This window comes from Stegastes partitus, unplaced genomic scaffold (genome assembly GCF_000690725.1).
Source record: "Stegastes partitus isolate 25-593 unplaced genomic scaffold, Stegastes_partitus-1.0.2 Scaffold593, whole genome shotgun sequence".
NCBI lineage: Eukaryota > Metazoa > Chordata > Actinopteri > Pomacentridae > Stegastes > Stegastes partitus.
Genome location: NW_007578324.1, coordinates 190,627 through 197,050, shown reverse-complemented (window position 1 = coordinate 197,050; position 6,424 = coordinate 190,627).

The window sequence follows — 6,424 nt, the reverse complement described above, 5'->3', positions numbered from 1 at the left end:
GTTCACTTAAACTGAAAATACTCACATTCACTTGCCTCTCGTGCTGATAATCCATCCAGACGGTTCTGGTTTGCTCAGGACCGTCGAGGGAATCAAATTTATTGGATACAACCCAAAATAATGGATTTTTAAATCTGGAGCAACATTGAAATAAATAAAAAAAAAAAAAAAAAAAAATGAAATTGAAAATATTCAGCAGCGTTTTGTGCTTCCAGAAGGAGCTCCGGCGTTACACTTGATATTACACAGAGCGGTGACTCACCCACTTTGGACCATTTCTTCAACAGAAGGTAGTTACTGATACTGACAGTGTTTCAGCAGACTGCACGAGCCTCACCTCAGAACAGAACAGCTCCATCATGTTTTCCTTTAGAAGTGGTCAGAGCAGTTTGATTTAAGCACACCCCAAGGCTTGATTTTTGAAGGACAAATTGCTATTGATTTTTTTTTCTAAATGTAATTTAAGGTCTTAAAAAAACCCACAAACCCTGAACACACCTTCAGCGAGGCTTGATGCTCTGAGACAAACAGCCAGAAATTTCTTTCTAATTTTGGGGGACGACTGTAACCCGTTAAACTTTTCTGTCCTCTCTGCTCACATTCACACCTTTAACACGATCTTCTCCCGTACCTGCCTCCATCGCTGCTGATTTATGTCCGTCGTTAATTTCATTGCCATCAAGTTGCTGTCATCTTAACATTTTGGTTATGTTTTCGTTTCTTTGGAGCTGAGTTGATTTTTTTTTATATCATCAGGGACGATATTGCACCTTCACAGTTTCTTACACCTTTGACTGCATCTTTATGTGTGAACGGAGATTTCGATGGATGAACAGATGCTATTTATTTGAATTTCCGTGCCTCGGGATACTAAGGCAGCCTGTAAAAAAAAAAAAAAAACCTTTATTCCCGCAATAAAACACCCTCGATTTGTGGCAGAGTGTTAAACATGTCCATCTAGGAAGCGCCTCCTAATAGCCCATTTCCCTGGAGAGCATGGAGGCCATTTACAATAACCAATCACACAGCGGAGGAAGGCGACCTCGGCCCTTTTTGCCAATAATGAGATAATGCACAAAGGCAACACCGCGGTTCTTTCCCTGCGTTTACGTTGTCAGCTGGAGTGGTGATTTATGGGCGGCGGAATGAGATGAATAAAATCCATGTAGGATTATGATAAATGAGGACGCAGGCTAACGCGTAGGATCGCGCTCCACACTCACCGCTCTCACCTGCTCACAGTGAAAAAAAAAAAAAAAATTGATTAAACGTGTTGCAGGAATGCAAGCAAGACGTGCATGCCGGTCCTCAACGCGCTCAGGTTGGAGGAATAAACAAAGTACTGTCAATTGTGAGTAAAGAAGCGTGGGAAGGGTTGATAAAGGGCTCAGTGGGAGTGTTTTACTGTTGTTAAGTGCTTGCATGGTAATGGCCTCCAGCTCCTGAAGGCAGCCACAATGTGACTCCTCTCACCCACCTTGAGGTAAGCTTTTAATGAGTTTAACTGCCTCTTTTCTTATTTCTTCACATGACACAAAAAGGTGCCCGCTGTAATATCAAGGTTGAAGACTAAAGGTGCGCAGCTGCAGTGCAGGTACAGAGCAGATGTTTCCGGTGGTGAATGTGAGTCTTTCTGTCTTTGTGATTAATTGCGCCACAGCCTGCAATCTTTGTTTCAGTAATCCCGTCGCGTATTAGTCAAAAAAGACATTTTTGCATGGTAGTGGATAAAGAATGTAGCCCATTGTAAGACATGACAGGGCTGTTCTGTCTGGGATGAAGTACTCCGATCCTGAGAAAGGCATAATGAGGTATTGTCTGAACCGGCAAACTCACACAGAACTATCAGCCGACTTCACTTTTCCTCTCTGCTTGACTTATACAGCCTCATTCATGTCAGTGGCTTGTTTCACTCTCACTGATGCACTTAAAACACTTTAAAAACCCATCACCTGCTCAGCACCCAACAGCATACCATTAGCAAACTAACCGATGAATACACAGCCGTGACTCGATAACTTGACACTAAATGTAAAACCTTCTTTTACTTCGGATAGCAGGGCTGTTGGATTGTCAAGACGGAGGTCCAGATACAAGGAGGGCTTGATGCTGGAAGGCTCATTAGTTGTTAATATTCATTGTTCATAGTTGTTATAATAACTAGTGTGTTGTTGGAACACTACGCATTGCTGGATTTCGTATGTAATCGACCGGTGCGTTGTGGATGTTCCGGCCACTTCCACCCCGTCTGAGCAGAAGTGTCCAGAACACACAGGCAGTACTTGGCTGCTGATGCTAGTTTAGTTAGCGCTCACACTTCTGTTTCCTCCATCGGTGGTGGTGGGGGAGTGGCAGATACGCTCCACCGTTACCATCCATGTTTACTTCCATAAACACTGAGCACGCTCGCTGCGTGTGACGTCGTCGTGTCCTCTTCTGCGCATGCGGGACACTTTTGGGTCGTATGAAGTTCACACAGCAGATCACATACAAGTCGCATTGAACTGGAAACGTGAAGGAAGTCACAAAGAAATCCTCATTGAGCATCAAGTCCTGCAGTGTGAACGTAGCCAATCTGTGGGATTGTTCAGTCAGATAATACGCCGTCATCCTGATTGGTGACATTAAATGTCATGTCGGAGTCAGAATCTGGGGCTGTCGCTATGTTAAGGCTGTTTTTATGGGTTCTGTTCGTTTTTCCTCACAACCTGTTGGTTAGCAGGTTTAGGATTGTTAAGGGTCAGATTATCAAGTCACGACTGTATTACAGTCTTTAGCAGCTAATGAGCCACGTATTTTCATCACGAGATGGTGGAGACCAAAATCGGTTCTACAAGAGTGTGAATATTTTATTTATATTCCTAAAACCCAACACTGACTGAATGATAATGCATCTGCTTGATATGTAAATGAACTGCTGGTCGCCATATTCCTTTAAACAAATCATCACGAGTAAGGAAATAACCACACATAAGTCAAGCTGCTGCTTGCTTTTAAAGTAATGGCAGTCTACTGATTATATTAAATTGCTCCTGTTACGGTGTTATGCATACAGTACATATGGAGATTACATCATTATTATATAAGCGCAGCTCGGTCACATGCGTGCAACAGGTGCAGGCAGCACCTGCCGTGAGTCACAATTCATCATCGCCGCCGCCGGGACCTGTGTCACACGTGGTTATGTGGCCACTTGCAGGTGCGCATTTCCGATTTCACCGTGGATGTCAAACCGGAGCAGAAGGCAAACACTGCATTCTGTGTCAGTCAACAGGCAGCTTTTATGTTGAGGACAATCGCTGGTGACAAATTGTGGCTGCGACCCAAAGACCAATCGGCAGCCTTCACAGTGGAGAAGCCCACAGTCTCCAAAGCTGGAGAAGGCGTGTCAGGGCAGGAGACAAGAGGATGCTCGCTCTTAAGCTGAGTTATACTGTTAGAACATTTGGCATAAACAACCTAAACTGATGACATCTGAGTGCTGCGACTGTGCTACGTACCACTTTGTAGTCTTTGGATTATGCACTAGTTTTTTTTGCTGCTTGCCACCTGCCCGACTCACCAGATTTGGCTCCCTGTGATTAACCACCTTCTGACTCCATTAGATGTTATTCAAGTTGAAAGGTTTTCATTCTGACGTAGTGCTGTGATGGCCGAGCCCACAGCCGCCCAGGAGGCTGAAGGATCCACACACTGACAAACACCATCAGCACATGTTCAGTTACTTTGAGTTAAATTACACATTAAAAAGTGGTTCATGAACACTTTGACAACACTGGTTTCTAGATGGAGGCACACATTTAGTTCACACTGTTTGTCATTTTGCTATTAATTCATTTCTCTTTTCTTTGAGTTACCTGGCTGCTGCTGCTGCTGCTGCTGCTGCACGGCACTTCCTGGTTGGAGACTGACAGAAGGCGGGGCTGAGGGCGGAGCTTTATTCTGAAGGCCCTCTCACAGACCAGACCAAGAGCTTTGACATCATGGTGGGGATTTGGGTTTCTTTGTATTAGTTTTAGTTGTATATATAGTTTCCCCCTATGCTGGTATATCTGCTGCCCCAGTGTCTCAGTCTGGCAGCTCTGTTAGTTGAGTTAAAGTCCAGCTTTGTGAGCAGAGAGAATATAAATCTGTCTTTTGTGAACTTTAAACCTGTGTCTATATACAGTATTTAATAAAGAAGGCTACGCTCAGGATTTACCAGTTCGATCAACATCCCAATCCTCACCTCTGTTCATAAGCTCTGGCTAGTGACCGAAAGAACCAGCTGACAGACTCAGGAAATGATCTGGAAGTAGCCGCGCCTTTGCATGGAAAGGAGCCGGTCGAGGCGGTTCGAGCATCTGATCAGAATGCCTTCTGGGCGCCTTCCTGTGGAGGTCTGGTGGCCACGTCCGTCTAAGGCCACGTTTACACGTACCCGGTGTTCACAAAAACGGATCTACGTTTTCAAAAATAGCATCGTTCACACCAGTTCGTTTTCAAAAAAATCTTTATCACGTTGTTAAGAGCTGCTATGAGCTGCCAAACCTGTAGGGGGCAGTGTAACGAGAAGCAGACAGCCATGCTAGCCAATCAGAATCCTGGAAAAAACACAACAAAAACTTCCTGTTACTTCAACGATAATGTTTGTTGGGACCGATCGAGGTGGAGCTGCTCCTAAAAACACAAAACAAGTAAAATACTCAAAACATTGACTGTAAACATGTCAGTCCAAGTATACGGATGCAGCCAAACTGTAAACATGGTTTCACACGTATGACTCTGACGACGCTTTTGTCGCGTACTGTGACGTCAAACTCCGTCTCCTCCCGTCTACATGCAAAGACGGAGTTTTTCCAAATCTCCGCCCTGGCCGGAGTTTTCAGATGTGATGGTTTTCGGTGACTCGTAGCTTCGTTTACGTGTAAAACAAAGACCCAAACAAAGATCCTGGGGTAGACCCAGAACTCACTGAGTATCACATTTGGTCTTGGAACTCCTTGGGATGAGCTGGAAGTGCTGCTGGGAGGAGGGCATGTCTTGAATGACTTTCTTAGCCTGCTGCTACCGTGACCTGATAACAAAACACATGGATGGACGGATGTGTGTTGTGAAGTAGTTCAGCCTACAATTCATTTTAGGATCTGTGATGTAAATAGTGTAGGACAAATGTAAGCCCTTAGAAAACGCACGGCACACAGGATGTACTTTGCTTCCTTTCACGTTGACTCACTTTGACACGTGAACCGCAAACAAGCTGTTTCAGTTTATTGATGAGCACCAAAGAAAATATTTTCAAGATTCATATTGTTGCAGAGCGAGAGAGAGAGAAAAAAAACACAACAGAGTTCACTAAGTACGAACAATACCCTCGAACGAAACATCAAACAACAATAATAGAAAGCGAAGACTTTGCTGAGCTTAATGTCAAGTATAAGTGCTCGATTATGTGCTAATGAGCAGCTATCAGGGAAGATCACGTCTCCGTTATTACAACGCTAAGTCAGGAAGGCCACAGTAATTTACAAGAGCGCGAAAGCTTCGTCTGTCACCTTTTAGAATTCAGTGTCAGTCAGTCATCATTAGCAAACAGGCCGGCAGCTTGCCAGAGAGTAGACTCCGTTCCTCCATACTGATCAGGGGAGGAGTCCTCGTTTATCTAAAGCAGCAGAATGTCCAAACCTCAGGCTGTTTTTTTTTCTTTTTTTCAGGAGCAGATGGAGATTAGAAGTCTATTCCAAATCCAAAGACAGTAGTTAAGGTGGAGGACAGTGTTCACTTTCCAGCTCACATCCAGAGGCACAATTAGGATTATAAAGTCCACTTCTAAAACCTTTAAGATGTAATTCAGAGGTGAGACGCAACAAGAGGCATCAACCCCGTAAGGTTTCCTCTCTGCTCTTTGGCAAATATTTACGAACAAGGTTTAATTTTCATAAGTAACTGCCTCTGGAGGGGCTAATGTTTTACACTTGATAAGAGTGATAAATTACAGTCTGGTGCACTCACTGTGATCAGGGGACAGGGGTGTGTGTGTGTGTGCAAGGAGATGTATTCACACACAGTGTGAACGGGAGGGAGGAAAACTAAAGAAAGATATTTAAACACATCCAGAAGAGGTCAGCTGCAAGACGGAGCCGTTGCACCGCCCACGCACTCCCACATGCTCAACATCATTAAAAACAAAAGGGCACGACTGAAACAATTCTGCAATCTGTGATGCAACCAACAACAAGCGAGACAGATCTGTTGGCGTAAAGGATGCGCCGGGAGAATCTCACAAGAGCTCTTTGTTTTCCTCTTCGCCATCACGGGCGTTCCTTTGTTTTTTTTTGCCCCCTTAATCTATCTGTCGCTCATTCATGAAAATATGATCGTGCAAAATTAGGATAGAAAATGAAATGTGTCGACGGTTCAAGTCGCGCTAATTTACGATGAGATT